The sequence below is a fragment of the Lepidochelys olivacea genome (genome assembly GCF_965140295.1).
Source record: "Lepidochelys olivacea isolate rLepOli2 genome assembly, chromosome: 4".
Taxonomy (NCBI): Eukaryota; Metazoa; Chordata; order Testudines; family Cheloniidae; genus Lepidochelys; species Lepidochelys olivacea.
The window spans coordinates 113,397,412-113,414,066 of NC_140414.1; the positions used below are offsets into that span (position 1 = coordinate 113,397,412).

General features: G+C 42.6%; 1 long non-coding RNA gene across 2 annotated transcripts in view; it reads left to right on the plus strand.

Moving 5' to 3' along the window:
• Positions 1-6,576: 6,576 nt before the first annotated feature.
• Positions 6,577-16,655, plus strand: part of LOC311520259 — a 54,332-nt gene continuing 44,253 nt past the window's right edge. For both annotated transcript variants that reach the window (XR_014711534.1, XR_014711535.1), the window contains exons 1-2: positions 6,577-6,620; positions 7,883-8,054. This is a non-coding gene — a long non-coding RNA (uncharacterized lncRNA). The remainder of the gene's footprint in view (positions 6,621-7,882; positions 8,055-16,655) is intronic.

The window sequence follows — 16,655 nt, forward strand, 5'->3', positions numbered from 1 at the left end:
TGGTTAGTCTCTAAGGTGCCACAAGTACTCCTTTTCTTTTTTCAGAAAATACTGAATCATCAAAACCAGAACTTTTTGCAGAAAGATATTGGGAGGGTTTCTTGGGTCCAGAGTAGAATTTCTAGTCAAAATGAGAGACAGAAAAAAAAAATCCAAACAGCCCGGTGATTAGGGCACTCTGCATGATTCAAACCAGGGATTTGAACTGGAGTCTCCTACATCCGAGGTGAGTACCTTAACGCCTGAGCTTTTGCCTCTTATAACCCCACTGCACTCTGGGGTGAGTACATATCAATCTATCAAGCATCTAGTCTCTCTCCCCACCAACTCTTCCTCTCCCCATTCTGAGGAAGATCTCTCTCTTGCTTGCTTGCTCTCTCTCTCTCTCTCTCTCTGAGGATTGTGGGAGTGAGATGGAGAGTGGTGTGCTTTGCTGTTCTCTGTGTTTCTTTCTGTTAGGGAAATGGGGTTTGAAGTTTATTGTATGTTTGTTTACTTTTGTGCTCGTTGTGGGTTCCATTTCAGGCTTTCACTTTTTTAGCAGGCTATCTGCCTGCCCTTTGGACTGGCCAAGATGAGAGCGATCTCCATTTATTGTGGATTGTGAGGGTTTAACCTGTGGCCATGGGCTGCTTGTTTTGCTTCCAGACTCGGCCTCTGCGGAGGAGTGTGTTCCAGTTGTGGGGAAGGTAACTGGGTTTAACAATGTGTGGTATGCCTCCTGCATGAGCAAGACTGTTGTGTTTGTTGCCTTGTTAGCCTTGTTGAGCTGGTGGTTGTGGAGGCGATTTTGTGCAGGGTATTTTTGTCCCTGTAGTGCTCCTCGCAACACCTGCTGTTAAAGTCACTATCACTAACGTTCCTCCTATTTTAGAAAATGGGCAACTGGCTAGAGACCTGGTGAGTTATGGTTAGATCACCAGCCCTATTAGGAGGATTTGGCATGTCTTGCCCTTTCGTAGGGAAGTTTATATGCTATTAAACAATGCTTCCAAAGTTTAAGTTTACCTGAAGTATAGGATTTGGGGGTGTGACTATGTTGGGTTTGTTAATTAATGATCTGGAGGATGGCGTGGATTGCACCCACAGCAAGTTTGCAGATGACACTAAACTGGGAGGAGTGGTAGATATGCTGGAGGGCAGGGATAGGATACAGAGGGACCTAGACAAATTAGAGGATTGGGCCAAAAGAAATCTGATGAGGTTCAACAAGGACAAGTGCAGAGTCCTGCACTTAGGACGGAAGAATCCCATGCACCGCTACAGACTAGGGACCGAATGGCTAGGCAGCAGTTCTGCAGAAAAGGACCTAGGGGTTACAGTGGACGAGAAGCTGGATATGAGTCAACAGTGTGCCCTTGTTGCCAAGAAGGCTAACGGCATTTTGGGCTGTATAAGTAGGGGCATTGCCAGCAGATCAAGGGACGTGATCGTTCCCCTCTATTCGACATTGGTGAGGCCTCATCTGGAGTACTGTGTCCAGTTTTGGGCCCCATACTACAAGAAGGATGTGGAAAAATTGGAAAGAGTCCAGCGGAGGGCTACAAAAATGATTAGGGGGCTAGACCACATTACTTATGAGGCGAGGCTGAGGGAACTGGGATTGTTTAGTCTGCAGAAGAGAAGAATGATCTGGAGGATGGTGTGGATTGCACTCTCAGCAAATTTGCAGATGATACTAAACTGGGAGGAGTGGTAGATACGCTGGAGGGGAGGGATAGGATACAGAAGGACCTAGACAAATTGGAGGATTGGGCCAAAAGAAATCTGATGAGGTTCAATAAGGATAAGTGCAGGGTCCTGCACTTAGGACGGAAGAACCCAATGCACAGCTACAGACTAGGGACCGAATGGCTAGGCAGCAGTTCTGCGGAAAAGGACCTAGGGGTGACAGTGGATGAGAAGCTGGATATGAGTCAGCAGTGTGCCCTTGTTGCCAAGAAGGCCAATGGCATTTTGGGATGTATAAGTAGGGGCATAGCGAGCAGATCGAGGGACGTGATCGTTCCCCTCTATTCGACATTGGTGAGGCCTCATCTGGAGTACTGTGTCCAGTTTTGGGCCCCACACTACAAGAAGGATGTGGATAAATTGGAGAGAGTCCAGCGAAGGGCAACAAAAATGATTAGGGGTCTAGAACACATGACTTATGAGGAGAGGCTGAGGGAGCTGGGATTGTTTAGCCTGCAGAAGAGAAGAATGAGGGGGGATTTGATAGCTGCTTTCAACTACCTGAAAGGGGGTTCCAAAGAGGATGGCTCTAGACTGTTCTCAATGGTAGCAGATGACAGAATGAGGAGTAATGGTCTCAAGTTGCAGTGGGGGAGGTTTAGATTGGATATTAGGAAAAACTTTTTCACTAAGAGGGTGGTGAAACACTGGAATGCGTTACCTAGGGAGGTGGTAGAATCTCCTTCCTTAGAGGTTTTTAAGGTCAGGCTTGACAAAGCCCTGGCTGGGATGATTTAACTGGGAATTGGTCCTGCTTCAAGCAGGGGGTTGGACTAGATGACCTTCTGGGTTCCCTTCCAACCCTGATATTCTATGATTCTATGATTCTATGAGGGGGGATTTGATAGCTGCTTTCAACTACCTGAAGGGGGGTTCCAAAGAGGATGGATCTAGACTGTTCTCAGTGGTAACAGATGACAGAACAAGGAGTAATGGTCAAACAAGTTGCAGTGGGGGAGGTTTAGGTTGGATATTAGGAAAAACTTTTTCACTAGGAGGGTAGTGAAGCACTGGAATGCGTTACCTGGGGAGGTGGTGGAATCTCCTTCCTTTGAGGTTTTTAAGGTCAGGCCTGAAAAAGCCCTGGCTGGGATGATTTAGTTGAGGATTGGTCCTGCTTTGAGCAGGGGGTTGGACTAGATGACCTCCTGAGGTCCCTTCCAACCCTGATATTCTATGATTCTATGTTGCCACTGAGGCCAGGGCCTGTTTTTGTACTGGTAGTCTGAGACATTTGGTTAATCAGTGCCTTAAGAAGGCTGCTTGGTGACCCTGCGCCTGGGAATGTGGGGATTTGAGAATAAAGCACAAGGTGGGGTGGGTGTGACAGAGACTGTGTCCCAACAGGCTCCAGCTGTCTCTGGGGATGTTGGTTCTGGGAGGTCAGTGCCCCCTTTACACTCTGGGAGAGATGGTATTACTGGTTCTGTGGCTCCTGACTCAGTGGCCTCATGGCCTGAGCTTGATTGCAAAATGGAAGTTGAGCCTGTTGCTATGGAAACTGGCTCTGGCTGAGGATTCTGGCTTGTTGGCAAAGCCCCTATGAAGGGGTATTTACCCCCACACTAGCCCAGGAAGGGTTAAGGAAGCTGAGAAAGGGCCAATTAGTGAGACAGATCACACATATGGGAATTAGGCTGGAGAAGCACCCCTGATCAGAAGATGAAGCTCAACTGAGCAGGTATAGGCTGGGCTAGCATAAAGCCAGGAAGCTGGCAACAGAAATGGCTGCAGTGAGAAAGTCTTCTGCCGCCCTCTGCTTTAGAGACAGAAGGAGGGAACACAGGGAGAGAGTAGGAGCCTGGCTCTGAGTAAGGGCATACCCAGAAGAGAGAATGGTGGAGAAGAAAGCCTGTGGGTGGTGGGTAGAGAACAGCAAGATTGGCAACTGAGCAGACCTTAGCTGCGTGTTGTAGGGTTCCTGGGCTGGGCCTGGGATCCCCTACCAGCCACTGATTGACTGGCATTGCCCGAACAGTGGGTCCAGTGAGACTCTATATTCCAGGAGCAGAAATCACATAGGGATCTGGCCAAAGGGTCAAGTCACAAACAGGAAGCTGCAGCTCCTAGAGTGAGAGAGGGGCTGCTGAGCGAAAAAGACAACAATGGGGAGAGACCGCAAGGGGAGGCGTTGGACCTGGAAGAAAGCTAATCTCCAGAACAGCCAGGAGGAGGCAACACCCACAGTGAGTGAATACCCTGTGACAGCTTCAAAGTAAAATATGGCCGTTGAAGTTGGAAGAAAATAGAAAAGAGCATAAACTCTGACAAGAGGGAGCTCCAGTTTCTGAGGGTGCTGTAAAGCAGACTAGTTTGGTCAGAGCAGTAGGGAAGCATACTGTTGAGGGTCCTGCTGAGGGTGGTTCTTTGGTTGGGGACACAGAGAATTTTCAAGTGTTAGTTCTGCCCCCTTGGTCCCAACAGCCCCCTACCTCTGGTTTCTCTTTTGTCTCTCTCTCTCTCTCCCCTCTCAAGGTCAGTAGTGACTCTGAGTCTGAGCGTGTGGGGTCTGACGAACTCAGATTCTTTTGGATCCTGAACTCACGGAGGGGGGATACCCCCAGATACTATTAGTAGACTTCCAGATGAGACTAATGGAAAATGTGGAGTAGAGGTGGCAGATAGATTAAGATCAGGAAACCTGTTTTCGTTATCTGCTTAGTATACTGTGTGATGTGTTTCTGTGTCTGAGTTCGACAAACAGAAGTGGTACAGACTGGGAAAAAAAAAACTGATGACCAAAGTTTGTGTCTGTGGCCAATGGCAATGTTGGGGTTTAATGGATGTAGGAGAATGTGGTGTTTTTGTTTGAGGGGTTTTTTTTTGGGGGGGGGGGTTCTGTGTCTGTCTTTTTCTTATTTTTCCTGATGAGTGCTGGTCTGATGGATAATTTTATATATGGTTCTCTGAATGTGAATGGGTGCAGGGACATTAAAAAAAATACGGCTCTTTTTGAATACCTGTTCCAGAAAAAGGTAGACATTACATTTTGCAAGAGCCGCAAACAGAAGCAGGCAACCAAACCGACGGGCTTGCTGATTGACAAAGAAAGGTTTTTTTTGAGTCATGGTTCCATTGCAAGCCCAGGTGTTCCAATTTTGGAGGGGGGGATAGGGTGAAGCATGATTCAGTTCGGTGGTTGTACAGGAAGTTGTTCCAGGCCATTTATGGATGGCTCAAGCTACTTTTGAGCAATATCATCTCTTTTTGATTTAATGTCTATGCTCCTACAGTAGGAAAAAGACAGGGTGTGGGGGGTTTGGGGGCCAGTTGTTTTTGGGGGGTTCAGAGCTTGGGGTGCTCTTTTGACAAATTGTTTGACAAGTGATATTTTAATTTTTAATTGTAAACGTAATAAGAGATTGGATAGGAATCATTTGGAGCCACATCCACTGTCTGCTCAGTGACTTGCAACTCTTTTACAGGCTTCTGACCTGACTGATGTAAAACAACATTGTCACCCTTACATGCAGCAGTATGCCTGGCTGAGTGAGAGAAACCAGCTCTTTCTCTATGGCTTGTTTGGACCATTTTTATGTTTTTACCCTATTGGGATTTCAGATCATGGTTTGGACTTATTTGTGTTTCTTCCTTCTGTACACAAAAGTCATCCATATTGGCATTTTAACACTCACCTTTTACAAGACACTCACTTTTGGGACTCTCTCAATTATTTTTAGGGAGCCTGGGTTGCCTCAATGGATGTTTTCCCCTCCTTGAGGCTATGATGGGATGTGGGTAGAGTTTAATATTAAATATTTACATCCCTGAGCCTGTGTCAAACTATGGAGGAGTTAGCGTTGGGGACTGTAGAAAGAAAAAATCTTTCATGGCAATAATGATGCTGGTTCACATGAGAGCTTGAAATGTAGAAAACAGCTCTTGAGAGACCTGTTGAATAGTAAAGTTCAGAGTGCACTGGTTAGGCCCTGAAATTGGCTCCTTTCTCAAATGGATGCCTGGAAAAGAAACATGCAGAAAGGATGGCTGGTGTAGTCATACAGCCTGATCAGACCTACTGCGCCCCCAACAGGTCCATTTTTAATAATCTTTTCCTATGGCAGGATGTAATTTCAGCCTCAAAAATGTTTGATTTGCACATTGGGTTGATTTTCCTTGCCCACAAAAAGGCTATTGATCCTGTAGATCATGGATATTTGTTTTGTACCCTTTTTGCTTTTGGTTTTAGCCCAGGTTTGTGTCCTACATTCAGTTACTCTATAATGATATATATAGTCTATTTAAGGTGAATAGTGTTGTGAGCACTTTCTGGCCTTTTTCTCCCTGTTCCAGTTTATACTCCAGTGAAAGGGTCTGCATATGCTGTCAATGGGACTGTGTTTATTACTCATGATTGTGATGTCCAGGTTTTGACTGAATGTCAGCTCTCTTAAGCAGGTTTCCTCAACTCCCATAAATTGGGAGAAGAGTGACACACTCCAGCTGGGGGCTTGGGTGATCTCCTGCATTCTGACTTTTCTGGGGTTGGGGGGCTATTGTGGAGCCAAACTGGCTTTAAGGCAGTGGAAATTATGCTGAGACCAGAAGATATTTTGGGTAAGAATTGAGAGGGAGTTATGGAAAAATTGGAGGAGAGGTTGCATATGTGGAAGTAGTATTTGCCTTGACTTTCTTTCCAAGGGCAGATGTTAGTCATTAATTAAATTGCCTCTGTGTTGTGGCATAAGTGTATTGTTTTGGATTCCCCTCCACTCTTTTTAGAAAAAGTTCAGAGGGTTCTTTTAGGCTTTTTCTGGGATGGCCATCATTGTCTAAGACAGAGTATTTTGTATCTGCTCATTGTGGAAGAGGTTCAAAGTTTCACTGATTTTTTTTTTTTGAGCGGAGTCACTACTTTTCAGTTAGTCTCTGCAGCAGCTGTTGTTTGGGTATGTGCCTGTTCCTTGGAAGCAACTAGCCTTTCCTTTTTCTTTGGTCGGGAGGGGGATTGGGTTTTGATTGAGAATGTTTTTGTTGGACCCTGGGTATCTCAATTTTGAGGTGTTACTCAGTTCTTATCAAAACCTTTTTAATGCTTGGAGATTTTTTTTAAAGCTTTTACTACAGGATAGGTGGCTGGAGTTCCCAGGACTGCTTGCTGATCCCCTTGTTTATAACCCTGCCAAGAGAATTCTAGTTTTGTCCCTTATTGCAGCAGGTTTAACAAAACTTGTTCATTTAATTGATTTTATATGGGTCTCACAGGATATCTTGGCTGTCAAGCTTCGTTTTCATTCTGTTTGCTGGGGTTCTCGGTTTTTATCACAGGTGGAATCAGCCCGTCCAAGGGGCACTATTGCCAGGCTAGACAGTTGCCTCCTTGAGCGAGCCATTCCTGATTACACTAGCATTTCTATTTTCTTTCCTGTTGTGGATTGGAATGTTGACAATCCTGGCACCTTGCTTGCCTTCAGTGTGTCTTCTGAATTTACTTTTAATAGCTTAGGCCATAAGTCATTGTATATGCTTGTGGTAAAAATTTGTCATTTTCAAATGCTTGTTGATGATCCCAATACGATATTAGAAAACAGCTTCTGGTGATGGATGCCAGTCTGGCACACTGTATACAATCTTCCAATTGAAAAGAGGATAGGTGGCCTCCAATGGAGAATTCTTCACGAGGCTATTGCCATGAATGTGTCTATGCATCATTTGATTCCAAAGGTGTCCATGTCATGTCCTTTTTATGACATGGAGGAGACTGTTTTCATATGTTTCTTATTTGTTCCAAGTTACAGCCATTATTTGTTTTACTTCAGGGTATTTTTTGTTTATTGTCTCAACAGTAAAAATAAATACAGGAGAAAAATTAAGTATAGGTTCATAAATAGATCTGTGGGATGCCTTGCAAAGTTTATGTTGGGTAAAGCAAAGATGGCCATTTCAAAAAGTAAACTATGTAAATTATTTGGTACTGGGGCTTCCGATGTTCTTTGTGTGTGTGTTTTAAGATTTTTAGTGGTTTTACACTTTGATTTGAAGTTTAGATATTATACTCTTATAAGCTATTTGGATCAATTCATTCAACTGTGGGCTATTGGAAATCATTCTGTACTAGTAGGGATGGGCAAATATTTTTTTCTTGTTTTTACTGTGCTTGTTTTAAAAGTTTCTCTCTCTTCTCCCCCCCCCCCTTCCCATTCTGGGGTAGATCTCTCCCCCAGCCCCAGAATAGATTTCTCTATCCTCTTCCTCTTCCAACCCCTCCCTCCATGAAGTTCCATCCTGGACTGGAGAAATCTTCCTTATAAAAGTTTAATCCAAACCAATAGAGGAGTGTGGATTCATATCAGAGACTTGCACCTGGTTCTCCCACATCCCAGGTGAGTGCCTGGGGCACGCTTGTTGGTGTTGTGCCTCTTTCTCTCCCTCTCAAAATTTTGAAATGGTTGGTTTTGTGCCACATCAAAATGGAAACAAAGGTCAAAACCTCAACATTTTTCGTGAAACAGTACTCTTGCTTTCCAGCCAGCCCTAGTTATAAACAAACATTTTAGGCTTCCATAGACATTTATTTTACTACAGAGTCCAGAAACACTTAAATTAAGCCAATTGAGGTCTAAAATAAATGTGCACAAAAAGAGAGAAATATGCATGTTGTTCATCAAACATCAACTTTTTAGGAAGACAGTATGTGAACCAATAAAACTTTGGGAACCACTGCTCTAGATCCCTTTCCCCTCCCCACCCCCGATAGTTCTTATGAACTTTGTTACCAGGTGTGATTAGACACCAAATAAGTCAGATGTACATTAAAAATGCCATTGATAAGATAAAACACTGAGTATAAGGATACAGATATTATGGAGGTTACAGGTGATAGAACTAGGATCCTCAAAGCAAGGCTTAGCTTGAGAGGGAAGAAACAGAAGTATTTGGTATTCGTAAAGATAAGCATCAAGTATAAGTGAAGTTTAAAAGAGAGGGGAGTGGTCTAGGTGTTTGAGTACAGGAACTTGTAATCCTAGCTCTGGCACTGACTTGTATTATCTTTGCAAATGTATCAAATCCACAACTTTAATAGGAAGAATACTTACCTGGTTCAGGGGAAGACTAGTTAATATTTGCAGCACTTTGAAGATTAAAGTGCTACATAAGTATTGTTAGTACTAAACCAAGCAAAATTTATTCTGGAACTTCCCAGCCATAAAGCTATATCTTTCAAGTAGTTTGCAAGGAAAATGCATATCTTATGTATATATAGCACTTCCATCCTGAAGGAATACAGTTTTGTAACATGCTGAAGATGTCTGGTTGGCAGATGTATGGTCATTTTATGATTGTGTGTAAAGAGCAGTCACAGATCAGAGGGCAAGTTAAGTTTGTCTGGGTTACTATAAGACCAAATTTCCATATTTTACAATATTTTTGTTTTACATTCCTGGATTTCAGATGCTTATGATTTTTAAAACTACTTTTTCCAACAAAGGCTTTATTATGGTGATAAATTAACATCCTTAATTCTTGTTTAAACAAAGCTATTTGGTTTGGGGCTTAAAAAAAAAAACGGCCCTCAATGTTAATTTGATGTATATTATTAACAGGGGAGTTCCCAGGTGGCCAGCCGATAGCTTTGAAACTTCACACTAGCTTTCTGGAATGTGCCACCCTGGAATTTGTTTAATCAGACATAAACTATGTAAATTGCACCACACACCCTTCCCATGTAGCCACAGCCTTGTCTGGATTGAATCCACTGGGCTGTGTCCTCCTTATTACTGCATGTGAAGCCACAGCTGCTAAAAATACTTTCTTTTGTCTGGGGCTAGGCGGGAAGCTGCACATCACAATGTTAGAAAAATGACCTGGCCCTAAATGATCCATACTTCTATAATCCCCAAGATGGACTACTGCAATTCATTATAATTTAGGAATAAGCACACAGACTTTAAAGAAATTTAATTTGAATGCAGCAGTCCATCTCCTCATCAAAAATAGCTGCTGAGATCATATCACTCCAGATACTCTGGTACACTGCCTACTGCTGATACACTTGCTCAAATTCAGAGTCTCAGTTATAATCTAAAAGGCCCTCCATGGCACTGACCAAGCATCTCTCCCCACAACAGTTACATTCCTCAGGAACTATGAAACTGTCAACTCGGTCAAGGATGAAACTTACAAGAGCGTGAGAGTTCTTGAAAGCTGGCCTAAGATCACTGTGATGAAATGAAATACAAATGTCAGTACCTTCATCCATTTAATCTTCCCACAAACATATTGTAATAATTCTGTGCTCCAAAATGCAACAGGAGATGGCCTGTTTGGTTGCAAGAATTTTTTTTTTTTTTTAAAAAAAGGTCCTCAAGCATTAGACCAGTGGTTCCCCAACTTGTTCCGCCACTTGTGCAGGGAAAGCCCCTGGAGGGTCAGGCCAGTTTGTTTACCTGCTGCGTCTGCAGGTTCAGCTGATCGCAGCTCCCAGTGGCCGCAGTTCGCTGCTCCAGGCCAGTGGGAGCTGCTGGAAGCGGTGCAGGCCGAGGGACATTCTGGCCACCACTTACTAGATAAATAGGACTATGGTGGTCCTTAAAATGGAGGTTTCTGGGTCTGGAAGAACTATGATAGATTACACAAGACGAAGATATGGGTAATCTCATAACCTTTGGTAGCCAACAAAAAAAATCTTAGCGACAAAGTAGCTTAGGCTATGTCTACACAGGGATAAAAAAAATCTGCAGCTGCCCCAGGTGAGCTGACTTGGGCTCACGGGGCTCGGGCTCCATGGCTGAAATACTGCTGTGTAGATGCTCTGGCTGGAGCCTGAGCTCGGGGACCCTGCGAGCTCCATGAGCCTGAGTCAGCTGACCTGGAACAGCCACAGCTGTACTGTGGGTCTTCTGTCCCTGTACAGACGTACCCTTAGAGGGCACTTCAGTGGATCTTAGATGCTCCATTAACGTTCTGGCTAACAGGACACCCAGGTCACAGATTTAGCATATATGAATACATTTTAAAAAGCCACATGCCTAAACGTCATGATCACAAACACCACCCGATCCTTCTCCCACCTAAGCCAACTTTACACTGGTGTAACTCAATGGAGGTACTTCTCATTTACACCAGTGTAGCATATATGGGGAGAATCAGGCACAACGTCCCCAAGCTTCCCCTCTAATGTCATTTACATTTAAAGCTTTGTCCACACACAGACTTGCACCAAAATAACTAAAAAAAAGTTTAAATTAAATTAATACCTTGTGTTATTTCAATAGAAGTCTATATGGACACTCATCTTTCAAAATAAGTATCTTTTTTTAAGTAGATAAAATAGACTTGTTCTGAAATAAAGTGTCCTCACACAAACTTGTACCAACCCAAACTAACACAAGGAGTGAATTAAAGCCAATAAAGTTATTTCAGTGCAAATTTGTGTGCAGACCAGCCCTCAGTGAATAGATAGCAAAACATAGCAGAGCTTTCACTGGTCTATTAGCACTGAGATAGTGAGTTATTTTAACTGCTGCTCTTATACTACAAAGGATAGGTGAGAGGTAAGAAAATACCGTGTTATTGGAGATCCTTGGATATTATGGCTTGAGTAGCAGCACACTTTAAGAACTGTCATGTAGTCAGTGTTAGGATTGGTGGGTAAAGACAGGGGATATGCATTTGAGCAACATTATTTTTATTACAGTAGCACATAGGAGACCTCATCCTGAATCAGGACCCTACTGTGCTAAGCACTGTACAAACACAGAACAAAGGATCTTACAATCTAAGTAAAGACAAGAGACAACAAATGGATACAGACTGGGAGCACAAGGAAACAATCAAACAATAGTGGTTGGCATAAGAAGCAGTGCACAGCTCTCTCACATAAGAAATCTAGAACCCTGCTTCAACCTTATTAGCAATTCACTTTGGAGGAAATGTATTTGTATTGCATTCTTCCTTTTAGTGGTGAGAGGAGCCTGAGGCTCAGACAGGATTTGTCGGCTTTGATTTGAGAGCCCTGAAATACGTGGAAATCCTGACAAACATGAGAAACAACTATGAAGTTATTTATCCTATGTTCCTAAAGTGTCTACGTTTAGATCAATGTTTTCAAAAGTGAATGCCATAGCTAGGCACTTAAGTCCAGATTTTTAAAGGTATCTAGGTGTTGGCTGCTTTCAGCATAGCAATGTCTAACTGATTTAGGAGCCTAAATATTTTCAAAAGGGACAGTCAATGGGATTTTGGCTCCTAAGTGCCTAAATCCCTTTTGAAAGTGAGACTTACATGGTTGCAATGCTGAACCCAGCAATACCTTTAAACAATCCAGGCCTTACATCCAAATCTAAGTACCAAAATAAATAGTATGGGTTTCGGAGGTCTAATCACAACAATTCCCAATGACTTCAGCTTCTTTATTACCACTACCAAACAGTTTATCCATAAGGAAAATGGAGCATTTTTAGAGATTGCAACATAAAACATGACAATCCCAGTATCACAGACTTGGACAAGGACTTCTAGAACAATGAGAGAACCCTGCTGACTTTCCAGTGAACCCACATTTTTGTGGAGAACATTGGAATGGATTTATGGGCCTGCCAAATACATGCCTAATATAACTCCACAGCCTTCAAAGGTTATATGGAGGATCAATACTGCTTTATTTGTATTTGTGAAATACAGAACCCAAAAAGCTTTTATGTGAGAAAAGCAAATTCAGCTTTAGAGCCACCACCATGGTTTTTGTTTGTTTGTTTGCTTATTTGTTTTTTTTTGTTTGTTTGTTTGTATGCATCTTTTAAAGACCAAATTTTCTAAAATTTTACATAAAAGCCTGGGAAGGCAAATGGCCTGGTAGGATTCATTGTCTTGTTGCATTATAATACTACAAGGTGCCGTAAGTGGTAGCACGCATCATGTAGTTGTTCTTTCGCATTAGAAGAAGGATTATGGAGGAAATTGCAATGAATGCAATTGCTAATCATATTAAGAATTCTCACTTCACCTTCACTGGACATTCAGGAAATTGTACTGTATGACTGTTGTTTGTTGTGTTGGTGTACCCATGTTAGTCCCAGGATATTCAAAAGACAAGGTGGATGAGGTAATAACTTTTACTGCACCAGTTTCTGTTGGTGAAAGACAAGCTTTTAAGCCATACAGAGCTCTTCTTCAGGTCTGATATAGAATGTATCAATTTATAGGAAACTATGGTCTGTTCATTTGCTTGACACATTGAAAGCACTTGACACCGCATTGCATACAAAAAAGGACTGAGGATGTGAGTAAGGTCTGGTAAACTAACATTGTAACCTAATGACTTAAGAAAACACATGCTGGGAGCTTAGAAAGTCAACAACGTTTATACTCAAACACAAAAGTCATGATAAATGAAGAACAAACCTATTTTTAAAAGTTAAAGTAGTAACAGAGAAGGGTAAAATGTGTAGTAATTTAAAATATTTACTCTTTTGTGTCATACTCAGGTACAATCTGGGCTGATTGGCAGCTGTGTCCCCTCAATTCTCCAACCTGGGGTACCTATTACACTGCTTTGCTGTGAGATCTACTACTCCTGGTCTCCTCAGACAGCCTCGAGCATGTAATTTACTCCCTGTCATATTATATGAGTGCTACTGCCAGCCACCTTTGAATTACACTGCAGAGTGACACCAGCAAACTCCCAGTCCCAGACTTTCCCTAGAAATGTACGCCTTGTACTACCCAGCTCTCTCCTGGGCAATAGAAGCTCATATAAAAATCTGTCATTTTATTCACAGTAAATGATATGCACAAATCCTGTTATCTCAAGTTGAGTTTCCCAAACACTTAAATTCAAACACACTAGTTTAGATAAAACTATAAAACAAATTTATTAGCTACAAAGAAATAGATTTTAAATTAATGCAAGTAATGACATAAGAGTCAGAACAGGTTACACGAAAAATAAAAGTAAAATGTAACTAATGCCTAACTTAAACTAGACTGAATTCAAAGCCAAGGTCTCTCTCACCACAAGTTTCAGCAGTCTTACTGGCTGAACTTCTTTCAGTCATGATACAACCCCCATTCCAATGCTGCTTCCTTTGTTCTTCAGGTGTCATGAATGCCATAGGTAGAGGGAAAAGGAGAGATGATTTGGGGTGTCCACTTTCCCTTCTTGTAGTTCTCTCTCTTCTTCAAGAAGCATCTTCAGCTGAGGTTCAGGAGACAGAAAGTCTCTGTGGATGGGAACCCCAAGCTATAGATTTTTTGCCCACCCCCCTTTTCCTGCCAAAGAGTGGCCACTTATACTGGTGATGGTCCATTTGATTTTGTGGACACCTGGCTGAGGTATCAGCATTCCTTTTGTCTCTGGGGAACTGGAACACATCTTAGTAATATGATACAGAAGAATCTTCTAACTTCATATAGAATGTTGCCACACATATATTGCCAGGACAGTAATGATCAGCAAATTATGAGTTTTCAAACAATACCTCAACAAGGCATACTTTAGACACAATTTATCATAACCCTGTGAAATGGCTGGACACAGGGGTACACATCTGTTCTTGACTTTACTGAACATGTTACTGGTTTCATCTTGTATAATTTGAAGTGACCTTGTAGAGAGATTTAGGGGTAACTTTCCCTCAGATTTGTTTTTAACAATACATACCATCTGATGCAATCCGATCCATTTAAAAGGCAAACAACTGCTTTTCAGAAGTATTTTTATGAGCATCAGGGACCAGTCATCTCTAGCTGGGATGAATTAGCAGCAGCCTGGTAGTGGGCAAACTCCATCCATGGCAGGTATGTCATCCTTATTTTACCTTCAATTTGTCACATTTGTAACTAGTACTCTATGGGTATGTCTACACTCCAATTAGACACCTCTGGCTGGCCCATGCCAGCTGACTCGGGCTCAGGCTAAGGGGTTATTTAACTGTAGTGTAGATATTTGGATTCGGGCTTGAGCTGCAGCCTGAGCTCTGAAACCCTCCTAGCTAACAGGGTCCTAGAATCCAGGCATTTTGAATCCAGTGTCTTATGACTTATTACAACAATCTGTAACCCACTAACCTCCCTTTTTTGTCCTGTGACTGCAGAGGTATTAACAGGCCACTCTACCTTGAATCGTCCCTTAGAATATTATGCTAAACAATCTGTTCCATTGCGCATTTATCTCTGACACTGAATATATTTCCCAGACCTGAAGAAGAGCTCTGTGTGGTTTGAAAGTTTGTCTCGCTCACCAACAGAAGTTGGTCCAATAAAAATATTACCTCACCCACCTTGTCTCTCTAATATCCTGGGACCAACACAGCTACACCTACTCTGCATACATCATAATCATTATTTATACTTGGTCATATGTATGTTAAATTTATACTTTATATGATCCATTGAAATAACAAACAATGCAATCAAATCTTGTCATGGTTGTTATTATGAGCTAGAGGTGTTGACAGTGATTAAACAAGGAAATACCATGCACAGGCTATACATAGCTATTGCAAAATTCAAAGAATTCAACCTAAACATTAAGGACAGATATTGTATCTACAAATGTGGAAAGATATGCAAGTGTCAATAATGTGTCTAGCTTTGTGATATTAATAAGTGACCAGGAATTCTTTAATTTAGATCAGACTGTATAATACTAGATGCCAAGTCCTGCTCACCTGACTCACATAAATAGTCCCACTGACTTCACTGAAATTAGTCCTGTCAGTAAAGCAAGCAGGATTTGGAATTAAGGAGAATCACAAGATTCAGGTTAACATTCTTAAGCACTTAATGCCTAAATTACACCTAAATCCCAGTGACTTTCAATGAGGCCTAGGCTCCTAAGGCTCCAATCCTGCATATACTTACGCATGTGTTTAACTTTACTACCATGAGCACTCTTGTGCTGGCAAATATAAACAGTCAAGTAACACTTGAACACATACACTTGAAGAGCTACATGTTCAAAGTTCCTAAGTCCCAGGCTACTACTTAGTCCTTGTCTATATTGACGGCAGCGTGTAGCTACATGCCACAGTGAAAGGCAGGCTGCGTCCACACTGTGGTGTGTAGCTACAGGCTGCAATGAAAGGCTCTAGCAAGGGGAAGACGATGAGGAAAGCTCTGGCAAAGGGAGCTGCTGGAGCCTTTCCCTGCTGCTTCCCCTCTGCCAATGTTCAGACTAGGATGTGCGCAGTCTGAACTAGTGGTCATAGCAGGGGCAGTCAGGCATAGTGGTCAGAGCCAGAATCAGCATCCAGGAACCAAGCCAGGGGTCAGAGACAGTGATCAACACAAGTCAGGTCCAGTTCGGCAGCCAATCAGGAAGTCTCTCAGTTGCTCAGACAACTTCCTGTGCCTCCTTCTGGCTTAAATAGCATGGTCAGGCCAAGTAGAGGGACTTCTCATTGTCCCACAGACAGGATCCTCATGGGCAGTGCCTCAGGGAGGGAGGTCAGAGTTCTTCTAGCTCCTCACTTCTTGTGGTTCTGGGTGAGCTGCCTAGTGACAGCCAGTTGTGAGGGCTTCCTAGGAACCCACGAGCCTGGGTTTGAGACCCGTGTTACAGCCAGAGTCTTTTGCTGAGACAGCAGGACCAACGTTACCAAAAAGAGCAGCATAGACATGGGAGGCACTGCTTGGGCATGCAGAGAGCCGTGCAGGGTACACACCCAAAGGTTATGGCATGGCTTTACTCCACTTGCCTAAGCTGTGCCTCACCACCTACCCTGCTATTTATACCCAGGTTATCTTGGTATGCAGTGTATGTACTCTATATACCGCCTCAAGCATAGACCTATCATTAGTGTTTGTTAATCTTATACATATTTATTTCTTTAGCACCAACAATTTTCTTTCTTTGTACAGTAAACAAGATAAAGACAATCCCATCACCAAAGAGCTTACATTCTAAAAAAAGAGAGACGCAACACTGCAAATAGGTCCCAACAGCTTCTTCCCCATGATAGCCAAAGGCAGTACTCCTCATC